At 40.5% G+C, this 21,205-nt stretch overlaps 1 protein-coding gene across 3 annotated transcripts in view; it reads left to right on the plus strand.

The window, feature by feature from the left end:
- The window catches only part of LOC134743561 (uncharacterized), a 252,919-nt gene that overhangs the window by 27,809 nt on the left and 203,905 nt on the right, over positions 1 to 21,205 (plus strand). The gene's annotated exons all lie outside the window — the stretch shown is intronic.

The raw sequence follows: 21,205 nt of genomic DNA on the forward strand, positions 1-21,205 counted from the left end.
ATTCCAGCAGATCACATATCCCGTAGTCCCTGCCAGGGACTAGTGACTAGTGAATACGGTGAATATGGGGTAAGCAGGGGGTAAGTGTTTTCATGTGAAAGTTATAAATAAATGAGTTTTTGACGTTTTTAGGGTTCCGTACCCGAAGGGTAAAAACGGGACCCTATTACTAAGACTCCGCTGTCTGTCTGTCCGTCTGCTGTCTGTCACCAGACTGTATCTCATGAACCGTGATAGCTAGACAGTTGAAATTTACACAGATGATGTATTTCTGTTGCCGCTATAACAACAAATACTAAAAAGTACGGAACCTTCGGTGCGCGAGTCCGACTCGCACTTGGCCGTTTTTTTTTTAACTAAATAGTTGCATTGCATGTGATCTTTTTTCTAAAGGCGTTAAAAGTTTCTATTATGTTTACGTGTTTAAAGTGCTTAAGAATGTTTTAATAGTTATTTGTTATTCAAGGGGGAAAAGTTGTTGTTTAACCCCTCGTGCTAATATTGATATCCGAGGAAGCGATAGACTCCAAAATTGAACCACGAGCGTAGCGAGTGATTCGAAAACCGGAATCTTGAGCGTTGCGAGGATTTCAAGGCATGAGGATTAAACAAACTTTGCTCCTGAGTTAAACACAAAAATTTTCACCACACCAACGTCACCAACGCGAGGAAAATAATAACTGTAAAACATTACAAATCAAATTCAAATTTTAACGTTACGTTATTAAATATTTCTCATTCAAAATCATCGTTTAAAAGTCAATTCTATATCAGCCGACATGAGCAAATAACTCAAAATTTGCATCTAATTACTTTGCCTCACATGTGGATAAAATGCAACTTTCTTATCCGTTTTTGAAGTACAAACAGAGCCTTTCCGAGCTGGTGTGGTAAAAATATATTTCTCAGCACTTTTCTGAAACAATCACACATCTTATTCTCATGCTATGCTAAGGAGTTTGATAAAAATAAATAATAGGTCGTCCTTTATAATTTGAAAATAATATTGATCTCCACGTCTGCCTAATTGAATCTCAATAAAATTGGATTCGGTAAATGTTTTGGTAGAAACGTACCTATGCAATCTGACAGGAATAGATCTATGTATAGGTACGCGATTACGCACACTACGGCCTTGCCCCGCTGACCGATCGTAACCCTAAATAATTCTGAACGGGCGTACTGCAAGTAAGGACACGTCTTACATTGAGCGTTTTACATAAATACAATTTGGAGTGAATACATAGTAGGTATGTATATCTTGTTGCCACATGTTGTTCCGTGGTTGATCGTAACTTTGTACACGCACATGTTGTTCCGTGGTTGATCGTAACTGATATTGAGCGGAAAAACGGAATCCGGTAATAACAGATTTCTTCAATATTTTTTTTAAATTAAGCCCTACCAAATGAGACTTGAGAAGGAACTGTCATAGGGACCATCATTCGGCCTGAGAGTGAGCGAGAAAGAAAACGTCTTACGCGAATCATGCGTTTGGGAGGGACTACGTGATTTTATTGTCAGTTACGTGAACTGTTATTTATTATCTACTAGTTTATTATCTATTCTGTGTTAATCGTGCACGTATAGGATAGGATACCTATATATAATTAGACAATATAACGCAATGTTCTGAAACACAATATAACGAGAATAGCCTACGTTTGACGCATGCAACACGGCGGCCTTGTCAAGCATTCTATTTATTTCAAACTAACACATATCAAATATCGAACTGATTATGTAATGCGTCGCGCTCACATACATATATTAGCTTCTCACATAGGCGAAAACGGTTGCGCATTGCGCATAAACTAATAAGATCTGACACCATCAACCGGGGTGAATAGGGATGGCTGGGGTGAATAGGGACAAAACTTTAAATGTGATTTTTCTGACAATTTCTCAATAGCTGCCCACACAAATTGTATCACACAAAATCAAGCAATATTATCAATCGAATTTTGTGTGGGTATTCTTTAAGAAATTGTCAGGTAAATCACATTTTAAGTTTTGTCCCTAATCACCCCAGCCATCCCTATTCACCCCGGTTGACGCCCTTGACGGTACGTCAAAATATTTGAGAAGCCCGATTCAGATTTAACAACTTGGTACGTTTTTGAACTGGTTTTGACACAACCTCACGACTTACACTTCGCATGCATCAATCAGCGTGAGCGATCTTTTAAGTCGTATCAAAATAAGACCAAAACCGTAAAATTCTGGTCTGCTCTGGAGCCCGATTGTAGACTCAAAATCATTTTGAAGTAATGCGCCTAAGGTTACATTCTAACATAAAGCGTTTTATTTTACCTCTTTTAAAAGTAAATAAACTGCACATTTTTTCTGAAGACATTCGTCTGTAGTGTCTGTGTGTATGTTGTGCAGTATTTTTGTAATTATCTTTTTTATATGTGATTTTTAATTACAAAAATAAAGTAGGTACCTTACCTACTTTTTTTTAACGTGTGCTGAATGAAAATAGGATAATATGACTGCGTTCACATACAATATGATTATAGAGCAATCATAAATCTGTCAAAAGCATACTTGCACGAGGGGCGGAGGGACTTAACTTACATTATGCCAATACCACATTAAATGCCTTTGACATCACTAGCAAAGCGGAAAGTTGTAAAACGCTTCAAACTGCTTGATATCTTTTCACTAAGTTAAGTAGGTAACTTGCCCCGCTAGCTAGTAAGCTAGTCTAAGTAAATCTGTCATATATATTTGTATATGGTTTGTGAAGCTAAACCAGTTATCAGGACGACTATTCTTTCAGCGCGTTTTCTAATTTACAAGAAATTACTATCACTGAAGTGAGAACTAAACTATACATACGTATATTAAACAATATTATACGAAGATTTATTTTGAATGAAGCGCTTAAAAACGGTAAAATTATACCCTTATTTATTTATTTACAGAGTTGTTGACGATGATATGACTCTCATTTTAACAATTTATTTTGCCTAAAGGCAGAGATTATATAATAGTATTTTATACAATCGTGATATAATTAGATGATCAAACGAACTTACCTGAAGTGAAGTTCGATCTTAATTATCTTGTCTTCGCCGAGGAGATTTATCCTTTACATGGTAGTTGTCTAGCTATGCAGCAACCTAACGCACAAGTATTTAGAGTAGAAAGAGAAAACAAGTTTGTTGTCTCTTTCTCTCATCGAATGCTCCCCACGCGCTGCGCTCGGGAGCAGCTTCATTATTTTCAGAGACGAAACAATTTAGGAACAGCAACATTGAACTTCAGGGGAAAAATAAACATTCATACCAAATGATAATAAGTGGCGGGAGGGCCCTTAAATCTCCTCGGCGAAGACAAGATAATTAAGATCGAACTTCACTTCAGGTAAGTTCGTTTGATCATCTAATTATCTTGTCTTCGCCTCCGAGATTTATCCTTTACATGGTAGATGTTCAGATTTTCAATGTTGTAGTGAGTAATATAATAGGTAATAAAATAGGACACAAAAGAAATCCATCAGTAATATAACGTATAAACAATAATGTATTCGTTTTTTACACAATGTGTTAATACATATTATTCTGGTAACAAATTTGTGTTTGAATCAACAATTGGTCTGTCATAAAAATTTGCAAACACGGCTGATTGCCCAGACCTACCAGCAGACCGTCTTATGACGTCGACACTTACACCATTACGCGCAGCGGCAGAAGTTGAAGCGTGCCGCGTGCTGTGAGCTCCGAATATGGAAGTGTCGACGCCACTAGCCTGCAGAGTCTGCTTAATCCAACGACCTATAGTCTCGGATGAAGCAGCTCTGTGTGGTTTTTTATGAGTTAAGAATAAACGATCTTCATTATCAAGTCTTAGAGACGACGTAAATGACAAGTATTTCTTTAACACCGTCGGTGGACAGATGTTTAAATTTTGATTGAAAAAGGGCAAATTAAAAACAGGTTGAGCACGGCCTATACCGGAAGTTTTAATCAAATCTGATACTGTGATTATTATTCGATCATTGTACGATTTAATATTTGTTATTCGAATTAATGAAAGTGTTTGGGTCCTTTGTCCAGACGCTAGTGCTAGTAACATGACTAACTTTTTTGTTAATTGTTCTAAATCATTAGTATCATTATCAATGGTTTGTAAGTATTCTAACACCACACATGGGTTCCAAGTAACATTATAACGCGGAAACACGGGTTTCAATTTAAATATCCCTTTAAAAAACCTTTTAACTTTTTCATCCTGACCAACACTATGAGGAGAAATCAATGAAATCGCTGACCTATGATTATTAAGAGTTCCATAAGAGGCTCCAGACTTAAAACATTCTGTTAAAATTTTTAAAAGAAAAGACACATTTATATCATAGGGAAAGTGATTATGAGTTTCACAGAAAGACCACCATTGCCGTAAACTAGAAGAATATTGAGACTTTGTATTTTGCGCCAAGGAATCGAGCATGATATCAGCAGATTCTAATGATATTCCCTGCCTGATGAAGGCTTCCCGGATAACACACTCACAGCCAGGGAAAGCTGACGATGAAGCGGGTGTGCTAGTCTGAAAGATGAAGAAAGAAGATTTTTATTAGGAGGCAATATCAATATATCACCTATAGATAAGGCCTTAAATAAGGGATACCAAGGTTGAGACGGCCATTGTGGTACTATCACTATGCCCGTGGCTTGATCAGTTATAATTTTATTTAGAACCTTCAATATTAAGGAAAAGGGCGGAAAGGCATAAAAGAAAAATGAACTCCACTCTATCGTAAAAGCATCAATATTGTAAGCAAATGGATCTCTTTTCCAAGACACATATAAATGACACTTCGCATTTATCCTTGACGCAAAAAGATCAATCTTCGGCTGACCAAAGGTTTCTACAACCTTTGCAAAAGCATACGCTCCTAATTCCCACTCCGTATCAACGTTTAGTTTCCGGGATTCACTATCAGCCTCCACATTTAATGATGACTTTATATATGACGCGAATATATGTATATTTCTTTTTCCAACCATTTCCAAATCATGTTAGATACCGAATTTAAATGAGGATATTGGATACCACCCATGCGATTGACGTATGATATAGCTGTGGTGTTATCCACGCGTAAAAGAATTTCGCAACAACTTAAGTCTGCAGCAAAAGATTTTAATCCAAAAAATACTGCTAAGAGTTCTAAGTAATTAATGTGCTTACAACTCTCCGATGGGGTCCAAAAACCTCCTGTCTTTTCACCATTACATGCAGAACCCCAGCCAGTGGTTGAGGCGTCCGTGAAAATTTCTAATTTGTACTTGTAGTGCTTTATAGGATTAATCGACGATAATATATTTCTCTTCCACCAATTTAAATAATCAATCAAACTGTCTGGGACAGACATAAACGAATCATAATTGTCATTACTCTTTAATAGTGCCAAATACTTAACGCGTTCAAGAGACTTGGTGTATAACCAGCCGTAAGCAATAGCGGGACACGCGGCGGTAAGCGAACCAAGGAAACGCGCAAAATCTCGGATTCGTATGCTTTTTGTAAGCAGCATATTATTTATGCGTTTCAACAGACTCAGACGTTTACAATTAGGTAATTCCAAGGTCATTGTTTTTGAATTAAGGACAAAACCTAGAAAATTACATGAAGTGGAAGGTGTAAGCTTACATTTTTTATAATTAATTACAAACCCAAGACGAGTTAAACACTCAACTGTATGATTGACGTTTTCTATACACATCTCTTCCGTATCTCCAAATAAACACAGATCGTCTAGGTATCGTACAGACTTATAACCACGAGCCCTTAAGTGACCTATTACTGGCTGCAATATTTTGGTAAAAATGTATGGAGCTACAGACAAACCAAAAGGCAAAGCATTAAACTCGAATAATGAACCCTCGACAAAAAAACGTAGGTATTTTTGGTGAGAATCATGAATTGGTACTAATAGATAAGCTTCCTTCAGATCAATTGTAGCCATAAAACATCCCTTTGAAATTAGTCTTGTTGCAGTTCGAATGTCTTCCATCTTAAAGTGATCTGTATTTACGAATTTGTTTAACTTTTTGAGATTTAGTATAAAGCGCATACTGCCATCACTTTTCGGTACTAGAAAGACATCCGAAACAAATTGTCCAGTAACAGGAAAACATTTTTTAATTGCCCCAATTTCAATGAAATGCGTCAACTCCTGTTTAATTGCAATTAACTCATTTTTGGAAAAAAATCTTTTTGGATAATCACTTAAAGCTTGTTTTGGTTCAGTGACAAATGGGATCTTATATCCTGAAACAGCACGTAAAATAAAATTATCATTCGTAAGCAAACGCCATTCTGGTAAAAAATGTCGCAAACGACCTGCGTGTACCTGAGACTGTAAGTCTAATTGCGGTCCCGATCCCGATAAGTTGAACGATGCGCCTGCGGCGGGTGACGACGAGCGCGCGGTGGCGGCGGCGGCGGAGGCGGCGGGGGGTAACGTCGGCCGGGCGCTCGCATCGGTAGTTCGCGCCGGCGATTCGCGAACTGGTGCGGAGGGTAGGTCGTCGGCGGCCCACCGACACGACGCGGGTAGTATTGCCTGGCTCGTTGTTGCCGCGGTCGATACGGCGGTGGGCCTGTCGAGTTTAACCCTGCGTTTGCAGATGTTGATGCCTGTATAATTTGACTTGTCTTCTTTATGCCCTTTGAATTGTTTACTAAGTCGCCCAATTTGTCACCGAACAAAAAACTATCTCTTTTCCTGTCCTTAAAGGATTCAATAAGAGATTTATCCACAAGAGGGATTATGACTGATCGACGGGTGTCGGTTTCCGCATAATGAGAATCGGCGATTAGTTTGCCGGCATCATTCAAAGTCGATATCACATCGGGAATGTCAGGGCTCTTCTTTAATAAAGATGTCAGGGCCTTCCCGACAGCCGCAAGAGCCTTCCCAAGCTGATCCTGCTTAACATATAATCGCTTGTCCCGTAACCGGCAAGTTTCCACAAGCATCGCTGCTACCTCCGGGTTCAGTGTAGGAGCTTTAGCCAGAGGCACATTGCTGGGAAACAAATATTTTTTCAATAACTCCTCCCGCGTTTCCTTTTTTAAGCCGTTTATCAAAATTTGTTGGAAACGACTGGCGATGTCGGGTTGCAGGTCCACTCCAAATTTCGCCAAGAACTTTTAATAAATCTGGGTCAAAATTATCCGCGACCTCTTCATTGTCGGGAACAACAACAGGATTAGTTTCTTCTATAACCTCAGCATCCACATTCGTAGGACTTAGATGTTCTGTAACAATTTACGAAGATACCCGTAATAAATAAAAAAGTGTAGGTAATAATTATACAGGCAGACGGCGCGCGATGAACTTAACGCGCATTAAACGGGTTATCAAATGTTGCAAAATAGTGGGTAACCTGCACTTGCGGTCTGAACCTTTATTGCACTCGGCAAATGCCAAGCGTTATTTTTACAAATTAATAATAAGAAACGCATAATGCCTGTTCCAATATTCTTTTGAAATCCATAACCCGAAGAATACAACGGGGTTAAAGATATGTAGGTATAGGGCAAACATTTTTCTACCGAAGAATTCAACGGTAATAAGTTGAATATCAAAAGTGGCCCGTAGAATGCGACAGAATTATTCGCATAGATGTGTAGGCAATTTTTACCCCGAAGAATACAACGGGATTTATAAATATTAAAAGTATCATTTCTTTTACCGAAGAATTCAACGGTAAAAGCAATAAAAAAACGGCGAACTGACGGGCTATAATATTAACCTTCGGGTGGCACATCTTCCTCTTCACTACTGGAGCTGGAGTATATAATACGTCGACGCTTCGGTCTTCGATCCTCTTGAAACATCCGTTCGTAATCCTCCATTAGCCGGGCCCATTGTTTTTCACCAGTTTCTTCATGACGACGTCGTGACATTTTTACTCATTCGACAAGAAGAAGAAAATATTAAACGTAGGTAGTTTGTACGAAGTAAAAACTAACCAAGGTTTATTTCACTTGTGCAGTCGGTGCGCACGCACAGACAAGAAATAATGAAGCTGCTCCCGAGCGCAGCGCGTGGGGAGCATTCGATGAGAGAAAGAGACAACAAACTTGTTTTCTCTTTCTACTCTAAATACTTGTGCGTTAGGTTGCTGCATAGCTAGACAACTACCATGTAAAGGATAAATCTCGGAGGCGAAGACAAGATAATAGAGAGCTTTTCAGTCGAGTACCGTGTTTAAGCAATGAAGCTTGCTGAGTTGCTTAAGTTAAGGTACGAGATTGAAAAGCTTGATTATATCACTATTGTATACAATACTTTTTCTACGAGACAAAATAATAATAATTTCAACTAGTAGAATCATATAGGTAAACAAACCAAAAGTATACAGCTAAGATACGCGAGCTGCCGCGGCCCGCGATACCTTCATACAGTTCATACCGATGCCCCGGCCGCCGGGCTTGGCGCCCCCGGCGGGTTGGTCAACGACACCTCCTCGTAACTCATGAGGCCCTGGTACCTGCTCCTTGCTAAATTCAATTTTAAGACAGTTTTTTCCTCGATTTTGGCCACCGTAGCCTATGGAGCAGACAAGGGAGGGGTAAAATTCAATGGGGAGAAAATACATTTTATACGATTTGCAGACGACATCGCGGCGTTTGCAGAAACTTCAGCTCAACTAGAACATCTAATGTTACCAATGGACACAGTATTTAACGAATTAGGCTTAAAGATAAACATAAAGAAAACTAAGACCCTTACAACTTCAAAACGCAAAACTAATCATCCTCCAATAGTTCTCAACAACATCCCAATTCAGCAGGTTGATAGTTTCAAATATTTCTCTCTCTCTGTGGTCGCTCCCTCATGACTGAGGATCGTGGTCATCAGTGGATGTGGATGCTCCACACCTGGTTCTTTTAATCTGCCTCCATCGGTGCCTGTCCATCGCGTCTCTGACGACCGAGCAAAAGCTGGTTGAGGATGGGGCCCCTTTTACTTGATCGCTCCATCTAGTTGGAGACCGTCCCCGGCCTCGTTTGCCCTCCGTGTTTCCAACGATGATCAGCTTTTCAAGGCTTTCATCTCCCCTCCTCATTATGTGGCCGAAGTAGGACAATATGCGCTGTTGACAGACTGTGGATAGGCGAGTTTGGACACGAAGCTGTGAAAGGATCGATACATTGGTGCGCATGGCGGTCCAGGGTATCCTTAACATACGCCTCCAGCACCACATCTCGAATGCATCGATCCTTTGCCTTTCTCGGGCTCGTATTGTCCATGTTTCCACGCCATACAGAAATATGGGGAATACTAGAGCGCGTACTAGCCGGGTCTTGGTGGCACTGGTTATACCTCTCTTCTTCCAGATGACATTCAGCCGGGTCATAGCTTCTTTAGCCATACCAATACGCCTTTTTATCTCCGGTACGCAGTCGCCATCATCGTAGATAAGTGCGCCCAAATAGACATAGTGGTCCACGATATCAACCCCTGGGACGATGTTAACTATTCTGGGCAGTTTTTTGGCACGGTCTACTACCATTAGCTTCGTCTTGCTCCTGTTTACTGTGAGACCCATTCGGTCGCTCTCCGTCTCAAGTCTCTGAAACAGCTCCTGCATATCTTCCACAGACGTCGCCAAAAGGACCGTATCATCGGCATACCTCAGGTTTGATATCCGCTTTCCTCCTATGGGAAACCCCTTGTCCCAATTTTCCAGTACCTTCCGGATGATATATTCACCATATATGTTGAAAAGGGCCGGGGATAGGATGCAGCCCTGCCGCACTCCCATCTTTGTTTTGAACACACTGGAACAGTCGGTGCCGATTCTGACAAAAGAGCGGTTCTCAACATATAGGTGCTGAATCAAACCAATTAAATGTTCCGGAGTTCCCATCTCGCGCAACACAGTCCACAACTTGTCCCACTGCACGCAGTCAAAAGCTTTAGTGTAGTCTATGAAACACAAGACAACTGGGCAGTTAAATTCTCTGCTTTTCTCGATGACTTGGCGGATGTTAAGAAGCTGCTCCCTTGTGCCCTTTCCTTTCACGAAGCCAGCTTGTTCCTGTGGTATCTGGCTCCTGAGAAAATTGTTGAGCCGTTGGTTAATTATATGTAAGAGGATTTTACTTGCGTGGGGGATCAACGCGATGGTTCTATAATTGCCGCATGTCTTGGTAGATCCTTTTTTGTGTAAGGGGATGAACACTGATTCTGTCCATTCCGTCGGCCATTTACCCGTTCTCCACACCTCATTACATATTTCCACCATAAGTACTGTTCCTACTTCTCCCATGTTCCTCAGCAGTTCGGCAGGAATACCATCCTTGCCAGGCGCCTTTCCGCATTTAAGCCCTTTGATAGCGCCTTCCACTTCCGAACGAAGGATCTCCGGTTCGTCTGGTAACAGTTCCTCTACCACAGTTTCTGTACTCCCTGTATCATACAGTGCTGCGCAGTACCGCTTCCAGCGCTCCAAAACCTGCAACGTGTCTGTCAGGACATTCCCGGTTTCATCTTCGATGACACAGGTTCTAACGCCTCGAGACCCAGTTAGCTCCCTCACTTTACGAAACAAGTCCCTGGTTTCGTTACGTATGTTATGTTGCTCAAGCTCTATGCATACGTTGTTTATGTGTGCATTGTAGTCCTGGCGACATCTTCTTTGGACTTCGCGACTGAGCTCCATGTACCGTTGCTGATCCGCACCTGAACTTGTACCTCTCTCTTTCAGCTCACGTCGTTCCAGGATAATGCGGCTAGTCGATGATGTTATGTAGTCCTTCATGTCCTGTTTCTTAATGATGTGCTGCTTGGCAACCTGGGTAATCACCTGTTTTAGGAGACTCCATCTGTCTTGTGCTGACCCTTCGCATGAGATATTTGCTGTCTGTTGTGTTAGGCTCTGCCTAAAACCAGTTAGGTCCACTCTACGCAGGTTTGGGTTCACTTTGGGCTTGACAATTTTCTTTAGACGGATCCGAATGGTAGCTGCCAGTAGTTGATGGTCTGAACCACAATCAGCACCAGGGAACGTAGTGGCATTTATAACAGATGATCTCCATCGTGATCCTACCAAAATGTAGTCTATCTGGTTACGGTATCTATCACCAGGAGAAACCCATGTATACAGTCGCCTGATGTGATGACGGAAACAGGTGTTGGTTAGGCAGAAACTTTCCTCACTGCAGAATTGGAGCAGACGTTCGCCTCGCTCGTTGCGTTCTCCTATGCCATACTTCAAATATTTAGGTAGCTTAATTACCAGGGACTCCAGGTGCACACCAGACATCGTTTCAAGGATTGCTATGGCAAAAAAAACTTTCAACCAGAAGAAACAATTATTGAAATCCCGTTTATCATGCAGAAGCAAGAAGCTACTGATTAAGGTGTACATCTGGAGTATAGCCCTTTATGGAAGTGAAACGTGGACAATGACCCTAAGAGATAGAAAGAGAATGGAAGCATTTGAAATGTGGTGCTGGAAGGCATTAGTTGGAGAGACAAGATAACGAATGAGGAGGTGCTAAGAAGAGTGAGTGAAAGAAGAGCTATTCTGAACACTATTGCAAATAGACGCGGGAAAATGATTGGACACTTAATACGACACGACTATTCTTTAAAACTATCCTGGAGGGGCGGATAGGAAGGAAGCGGGGTAGAGGAAAATCCAGACGCAGCTTTTTAGATCAAGTGAAAGAAAAAGTAGGGGTCGTGTCGTATCAAAAAGTCAAAGAGCTGGCGCGGGATAGGGAAAGCTGGAAGATACTCCACCGACAAGAGAATAACTCTTAAGTTAATGATGATGAGCCTATGGAGACTAACAAGCAACGCTAAGTGGTTTTCGTAGGGTATGGATGTTGCTATATGAAGGGTGTCACATGCGCGTTTCTGACTTATGAAGCAATTGTTTTTACTACAACATAAAATAAAATGTTTTTGTTGGCCAACCAATCACAAAGCAGATGCATTGAATCGAGTCTCCTCGAAATGTATGAAGTTCTATTTTCAAAATTTTTATAATTGACTAAACCGTATCGATAAAATTCGTATGCTTGAGTCGGAAGTGCCATAGACTATCCAACGTTGAAAAGAGTAAGGTTGTAGTGTTGCATGTGAAGTTGTAATTAGAGGTCCACGCCGCGCCGGCGTGCCGCCGCCGACCAACCTCAGCGCGCCGCCGCCGCCGCCGGGTCGTTCAAAATTTCGCGCCGACCTCGAAATTCGAATAAATATGATGACCAAACCGACCAAAACAAACAATGCGCTGTCGCCATTCCGTGCACTAGCGACTGGTCGCTGCATGCATCACTCCCGCCCGCTCCACTGACCCCCATCCCCACCGCATCATCTATCCATCACGCCGCGTGAGTGAAGTGAACGAACGAACGCTGGCTCAATCACTTCATTGCAGTGCTTGGCTTGACTAGTTTTTCTATGTGATAGTCAGCAAACGAGCAGACGAGCCGCCTGATGGGAAGCAGTCATCGTCGCCCATAGACATAAGTAACATCACAGGAGCCATTAAGCATTTTATTTAATTTAATTTAATTTGAATTGTATTGTGTTGAGTTTTAATTATTTGTGGTGATATGTTAGATTTATAAGGCTCATCCGGTGTGTCCTAGCCCTAAGTTAGCTCCTAGTCATTAGTTAATTTGCATGTTAATTTGTTTTGTAATAGCACTAACATTATTTTTATTAGCTATGTAAGTTACTAACACATATGGGTGTATTAGGCCTGAAATAAATGACAATTTAATTTAATTTTAATTTAATTTAATTGCCGACCCTTGAGAACCCTAAATACCCGTTTCTTGAAGAATTCCATGTCGAAGCGCAAAAGAAATACCTCATAAGGCAACTCATTCCACATTCTGCACGTTCTGGAAAGAAACGAGCGAGATGCCCGCTTATTCTTGGTGTGCCATGTATCTAAGAAGTGAGGATGAGTTTTGCTCCTTTGGCGGGAGGTGCGGTGATAGAAACAGGGACCGGACAACCCTTTCCGCGATAAAACCCTTTCAATGGGCGACACTTAAACACGGCTAACACATTGAAAGACTTTCCCTATTGAACTGCAAGCCCATTCATACCCTTACCTTTGACTAACCCTTACCGAAGAGCAAACCAAAAATAAGGCTAGCTCTTAATAAGGGTTACCCTTATCTTTAAGCGCTTTTTATAAAGGTTTCCCTTTGCGTGAAAGAGACAGGATTAGTATATATCTACGGTAGTGTATGAAAAGGAAAGAAAATACGTGTCTAGTCAAAGAACGCCGCCGTCGCCGCCGACGTTCGCTCGGATTCGAAGTAATGTGTGCTTTATGAACAAGGTAGACGACTTAAATTAGCACGCTTATATGCTAAAAGGGAAGCCCTTTATAAGGCTAACCCTTATAAGCAATATGCAAGGTGTTGGTGAGCGGATGATAAGGGTTTTGTAAGGGTATTTGGGCTACCGATTACTCAAATGTGGTAGCTTTATATAAGGGTTTTTAAAACCAAAACAAAGGGTTTCGTCTGGCAAAGGGTATGGTGAGTTAAGCCTTATGCAATACCCTTATAAAACCCCGATAAGGGATAGCGGGCCGGTCCCTGGATAGAAACGAGACGATGGCACCAGATCAAAAAGTTCTTCGGAACATTCCCCATTGTACAGACGAACATGCAAAGAGAGCCAACGTCTCTCCGAAGACTAAAGAGGCTCTAAGCCGTCAGTAAGTTCGGGATCGCCGACAATCGACAATACGAACTGCCCGCCGTTGGATGGAGTCAAGGGGAAGGAGCTGGTATTGTGGAGCGCCAGACCAGAGATGAGAACAGTACTCCATTTTAGCAAACTCTTTAACGATGACAAGACGGTTTTGGTGCCTGCCCGTATGGTGGTACCCTAATAAGCAATACCCTCACACTCGGCAAGCCTTGTCCACATTACTACGATTTATACACTGACCGCGATTCAGATTGGTTCCGCGAGCACGGGCGGTTCGGGTTTATGGGCTAAGCAGTGTGACCTGACCTCGCGATGCGTAACAACGAGATGGAATAAAAGAATACACTTATGATGCTTGTACATTCGACGAGACACATAAAATAAAATTGCATCCAGATTGCCCAAATTTGCCGCTCACTCGCTGCGCGCACTGTACGTGCGTAGCACGCCTGTCCAGGCGCATTTTCGGGCAATCTAGATGCTTTGTGTCGGCATTGGAGTACGCTCATTTCTTGAAGATTTGAAGGTTGTATCGGTTTTTTGCAACCAGCTCAAAGGTCTCTGTGGCTCTCGTGATGGTGCTTGTATAGTGTACCTACCCACTAAACAAGAGCCTACGCTGGCCAGTCTCAGGGACCACAGGGTGTGTCTTTTCCAGTGTGTAAAGCAATTATACTGGTTCGCTGGAGCAAACAGCACCCACAAATTCAGAATGCGATTGGAATAACATTCCTGCTGAGCTGTGCTTTTAGAATCGTGATTATATACTGTTGTTTATGTAGTAAATTAGGACTTAGCGCTAAAGTGGCCTAGAAACCTAGTGGGTGAATGAGCGAGTTAAACTAGATTAGCTTTTGGAAACACGTAAGTTAGGCAAGCATAAGTATAGTGTACAAAATGTTTTTAAAAATATCACTTACGAGCTGCCTGTGTCCAAAACATGTCCACGCTCCACATGTAGGCTCACTAATAAATACAACACAGCAAACATCATGGGAATCAATCAATTTTTTAACGTATCAACTTAAAGTCTTCATGACTCCACCAATAATATATAAATAACTCACGGGAAAACTCGTATCAAACGCACTGACACGGTCATAACTTGACAGTCTGTAGAGAATAGTCTGTAGTTGTTTATTTTTGGCTGCCAATATTGAAATCACTACCTGCGAATAGTATAAAACAGTCATAATAATGTTTATGTCGATTTAAAAAAGTTTTATTATATCGTGGTTTTAGGTTTAAGTACTTGGAGGATATAGGTAACCAAATGGAGACGCCTTGTCTGTAATTTTCTGTACAAAACAGTCTGCCGATTTTTGCGGGGGAGGGGCACGTCAAATGTATACGAAACGTAAAAATAGCCATGTCCGATAAACGTCAGTCCATACAATGTGTATGACTATGACCATTGGTCATAGAGTTTCGACAGAGGGGAATGTTAATGGCTAATCCGTTGGGTTATATCCTCCAAGTTTAGGTATAAGCAAGTATACTATAGAGTTGCCAATTTGCCACATGCGTGCGGTGCGCCCGTTAAGGGGGAGAACATATGCAATGCGACGAAATTAAAATTTCGTTTTAACAGCGTTGACATCATACCAATTTCATTGTTGCCGACCAAGCTTTGGTGGGGATTTGGGGAACAACAAGACGTCTACCGTTTTGATGTGGCAAGTAAAAAGAGACTATCAAAAGGACAGACAATAATAGCGCTTTCTCTGCCCATTCTATTGAAAGTTCCATATGACTACCCCGTTCGGTCATCTCTCGCCCCCCCCCCCTTGTCTTCTTCATAGTCATAATTCCGTAAGTTTTAGGTAGTTTTCCAAAAGTTTGTAGGACTTTCGCCCACGTTGTCGACTTTTAAGGACCGGAACTTTCAATGTTGTGGTAGTTCTGCTAGTTTTGAATACAATTTCAGTCTGATTTTCTAGTTTTGAATAGAAACTCGTCTGTTTACCAGTGTTATAAACTCACAATTTCAGCTATATATTCGGTCTCTGGTTATTCCTGTAGGCGTTCTGAGTAAACATTAAAAATAACCGTCAATGACTTTGAGTCATAATAATATAAATACTTAAGCATTAAAAGTGTACCTTTTGGATTTATGGTGTATAATTCAGTCCTTTATGAGGTAGGATCCAAGAACGAACCAGCTAAGCCATAAAACTATATATACACTTGGCACCCATGCATTTATTTAAGTGATTGAATAACAATGCGTCATTTAGTTCTCAATTCATAATAAGTTTCAGTAATAAAAACTATTCAAATGAAAAGTAATGAGAAAGATATTTTCGTTGATGATAATAAAGATATCACCCTTGTCTGGTGCATAGGTGGTGGTGGTGCATAGTGCCTAGGTTACTAATACTACTAATATATCCTTTTGACATGCTTATTACAGTCTATTTTTATCTTAGAGGATATAACCAGACGGTGTCGAAAATAGGCGGCCAATGTTCATACACAATGTATGGGCTGATGTTTATCGGATATGGCTGTTTTTAAGTTGCGTATACATTTGACGTGCCTCTCCCCCGCAAAAATCGGCAGACTGATTTGTACAGAAAATTACAGACGAGGCGTCTCCGTTTAGTTATATCCTCTAAGATTTTTATAGGTACCTCTATTATTTCTTCTAAAGAGAATTGATTCTCTGGCTCGTATTTAAGTTTAAAGCTTTTGTTCAAAGTTTAAAGTACCCATTTCAATCCATCCATAATACTTGTTTCTGCTTAGGTAATCATATGTCCATGGAAGGTAGAGGTTCTATACCAGCCATACATATGTCATTTCAGATTAAGCAATGTCAGTGTCATAATATTCAATATTTATTTTGTTGGACGATTTATTTTCGTATTATTGATGGACTGAAATTGGTATTTAAAACTTGAATATGAGCTTAAGAGTCTCCAGCAAGCTCGGTTCTCCATACAAACGTAGTTACGCTCTCATTTTAAAACGACTAGCTAGATTGCTCTGAAACTTTGTACCCACAATAGAATAAGGTACCTATATCTAGTCCTGTAATTAGTTTATGTAGCTCATTGAACTATTATTACTAACGTATAGAAACGGCGGTTGGGGTATAGCAAAAGGGGCCCGATTTTAGGACAGAAAATTTACGAGCAAAATTTTTTTTTTGCATTTTTGCTCCTTTTTATTTATTTATTTTCAAGTAATCATTAAAATAAGCCTCTTTTATTGAGAGAAGTTTTTTTATAAACTTGATCATTTAGGAACTAGAGCGATCTGAAGTTGCGAGTTCGGCCATGGGATTACTAAGGAGCCAGACACTTAGAAAATTTACGATGAAAAAAAAATAACAATATAACCTATATTTTTTATTACTTAATCATATAGGGCATGCTAAAATAAGCATATTTTATTGAAATAAAACTATGAAAACGGATTATATCGCGTATATTGAATTTATAATACATCCCGACGTTTCGAACTCTTTACAGCGTTCGTGGTCAACGGGTGACTGAGGAAAAATTACAAAATGCAAAAATACCCACATACTAAAATAATGAACAATCATAGACTACAAACTTTAAGGCTGGTTGTATATGCAAAATCGGTTCATAAGGCTAGTTATACACTATAATTATTTTTCAAGTAAAGATATATATATATACGCGATAAAAAAAAACTATGCCGGCTCCAACCCTACACCACGGACCCGAGAAGATTTAATTCCCTCCTAAATTGTAGGAGGGTATCCCAATATGGGACCGGCAACAAACTCGGCGGGACACATCTTTTCAAAAACATCAGAATGTCCAGCATCATCCAACACTACGGTCTCACAGTCTATGTCTCGCTTGCTCCTTTATCAGGTGGACTACAGGATCCCAAGCTGGTGGTAGAGAAAAGCCATCTTCCCTATTAAAGTTTGGATATTTCTTAATCTCAATGGAATGGAATGGAATGGAGATTAAGAAATATCCAAACTTTAATAGGGAAGATGGCTTTTCTCTACCACCAGCTTGGGATCCTGTAGTCCACCTGATAAAGGAGCAAGCGAGACATAGACTGTGAGACCGTAGTGTTGGATGATGCTGGACATTCTGATGTTTTTGAAAAGATGTGTCCCGCCGAGTTTGTTGCCGGTCCCATATTGGGATACCCTCCTACAATTTAGGAGGGAATTAAATCTTCTCGGGTCCGTGGTGTAGGGTTGGAGCCGGCATAGTTTTTTATCGCGTATATATATATATATCTTTACTTGAAAAATAATTATAGTGTATAACTAGCCTTATGAACCGATTTTGCATGTACAACCAGCCTTAAAGTTTGTAGTCTATGATTGTTAATTATTTTAGTATGTGGGTATTTTTGCATTTTGTAATTTTTCCTCAGTCACCCGTTGACCACGAACGCTGTAAAGAGTTCGAAACGTCGGGATGTATTATAAATTCAATATACGCGATATAATCCGTTTTCATAGTTTTATTTCATGAGTAACTATCGCGGTAACCGAAGACAATATCATATTTTATTGATTGAAGTTTTTTTATAAACTTGACCGTTAACGAACTAGAGTAATCCGAAGTTGTAAGTTAGGTCATACAAAGTAAAATACCTATAGATAAAAAAATAAAAATAGATAAAAAAAATAAAATAAAATTGAATCATGTGTAACATGATAAAATAAGCACGTTTTTCATATAAAGTTCATTTATAAACTCAATTGTTAAGAAGCTATGAATTTTTTAAATTAATTGACGGAAGCGTAGCGAAGGTCTACGGTTTGACTCGCGCATTTTGCTTTTGTATGTCAACATTTAAGTCTTACATACAGGGCGCCTGCTTTAAGCTATGAGGTCCCTAAGCGGCCCTATGCGGTCTTCGCAATGACTGTTTAGATTAATTACCCAAAATTTTTGTTCCCCAATAGCTTTTGTTCCATTCGCGTTTTTCTCCATTCTGCTTTTTAACCAGGCGTTAATTTTTTCAGTAGTTAATTTAATCACACGCGTATGTCCCAGTCGCTTTTTTCCCCAAAGAGTAATGTTTTCACGATAGTCACACTAAGTCGATAGATAGGTAGGTTAGGTTCGTTAGGTAGCTTCAGATGCCCGAAGGGCAAACCGCCCAGAATAAGGAGCCCCGCGTAGCGGGGCTCCGTCGGCTCAGGGTGAGAAGGGCTTGTTCTCGGAAATATTACTCTTTGGGGAAAAAAGCGTATCGGTAAATACCGATCTGAGAGAAAAACTTCAAAGAATAAAACATGCTTATCTTGACGCATTTTTTATGATAGGAAAAGAAAATTAAACAAAAATGAAAATTTAAAAAAAAAAATTAGAAATTTTCTGTCCAGTTGCGCCCCCTTTGGACCGCTGTAGTTCTTAAACGGGCAAGTTAATCAAAAAATTGTAATCAATAAAAGATGCTTATTTTAATGTGTTCTTTAAAGTTCTAATCAAAAAAGTTGCAAAAATGAGAAAAAAAAAATTTTTTATGAAAAATTTCTGTCCTAAAATGGGGCCCCTTTTGCTATACTCTGACCGAAACGGCACAGCGAACCAGTATTTTGCGCCATAAGGTGTTGCCGTTTTGGCATCAAACCAATGAAACCATAGAAGCGGAGCGTGAATCTCGCGACCTAAACGCGTAAGCGCCATGAATTTTTCGGGGTTTACGACGTTTTGGTCGCGTGGTACAGGTTGTGATTGCGACAATTTCATTGGTATGTCGTCTCTATAGTAATAATAACTCAATGATGTAGCTTCAGATACCATAGTTATAAAATACAGCGAATTTAAGTTTTTCATACAAAACTTGCTTTTGCTGTATTTTGTTTGTTTTATAAACTGGCGCTATATAAACAAATTACAGGACTAGATATACCTCATGTCATTGTATGTGGAAAGTTTCATTACAATCCAACGTAGCGTAGTTCTAAAATGAAAACGAAACTCCGTTTGTATGGGAAAGTGAAATTCGGCCCAGCTTGCTGGGGACTCTTCACACTTATTACAGTGGCGTCTGCGTGAGAAGCGTTGGCAAAGTACCGACTTGATTTACACTGATAAATGCACAGATCTAGAATGACGCTAATGCTTGTCTATATATATAAACGTAAAAGTCCTGACTAACTGACTGACTGACTCACTTAAATCAACGCCCAGCCCAAACCGTTGGACCTAGACAGCTGAATTTTTCACAATAGATAGCTTTTATGACGTTAGTATCCATATTAAATATATTAATAACGGGTCACTCACGTGTTTTAAGTCGAAAACGCTCGACATGTTTCACTCCGTACCGAGGAACGTCATCAGGAGCTTGCGTCGACGGTGACGGACCGGCGCAGACTGCGGGCCGCAGCCCTCCGCGCCCGATGACTCGGCGCGGGCGCCGGTGGCGGCAGGGGGGGCGAGAAACTACCCTCGTTTACGGCATTATACATACGTAGCACATACGTAGTATGAAGAACAGGGATAGCCGGGGTTCTGCGGTGACGGAACACGTATTGGATTCGGATTCGACTCACTATATACGTTTCGATAAGGTAACTGTGCTGGCGAAAGAAAAGTTTGTGATTCAGCGAAAAGTACGGGAGGCTATCGAAATTGGTCGTCATCCGAATTTTAACCGTGATTGTGGTTGGTCAGTGCCTCCGAGCTGGAAAACTGTTTTGGGTACTACGTCGGTGGACAGTGTGGACGAACCATTAGCGAATGACGTAGTGAGTGTTGTGTGCAACCCATCATTTGACAATAATGCCGTAAACGAGGGTAGTTTCTCGCCCCCCCTGCCGCCACCGGCGCCCGCGGCGAGTCATCGGGCGCGGAGGGCTGCGGCCCGCAGTCTGCGCCGGTCCGTCACCGTCGACGCAAGCTCCTGATGACGCTCCTCGGTACGGAGTGAAACATTTCGAGCGTTTTCGACTTAAAACACGTGAGTGACCCGTTATTAATATATTTAATATGTCTATGTCTCACGTTAGTATCCACTAAGAAAGGGTTTCTAAAAATTCATCCCCTAAGGTGCTGAAAAAGGGATTGAAAGTTTGTATGGAGATCATAAATTTTTTTGAGTGCGGGACTTATAAAGGCATATTATTAAAATACTAGAAAAGTAATTTCAGCGTTTTTGAAAATTTATCCCTTAAGGTGGTGAAATAGGGGTAGAAAGTTTGTGTGGAGGTCAAACATTTTTTTAAGTGCGCGACTTGAATCTTTGCATAAAGGCATGTTATTAGAATACAAGAAAAGTGATTTCAGCGTGTTTAAAAATTCATCCCCTAAAGTGGTTAAAAAGGGGTTGAAATTTTGTCGTGGTCCTAATTTTCTTGTAAGCTATAGGTACTTGAAACTTCATAGAAAAATATATAATTAAAAGAGAAAAAAACTTATTTCATCATTATTGAAAATTCATCCTCCAAGGTGGTAAAAATGGGGTTGAAAGTTTGTATGGAGATCAAATATTTTTTTGAGTGCGGGAATTGAATCTTTGTATAAACACAAG

Source organism: Cydia strobilella, chromosome 8 (genome assembly GCF_947568885.1).
Source record: "Cydia strobilella chromosome 8, ilCydStro3.1, whole genome shotgun sequence".
Classification (NCBI taxonomy): Eukaryota; Metazoa; Arthropoda; class Insecta; order Lepidoptera; family Tortricidae; genus Cydia; species Cydia strobilella.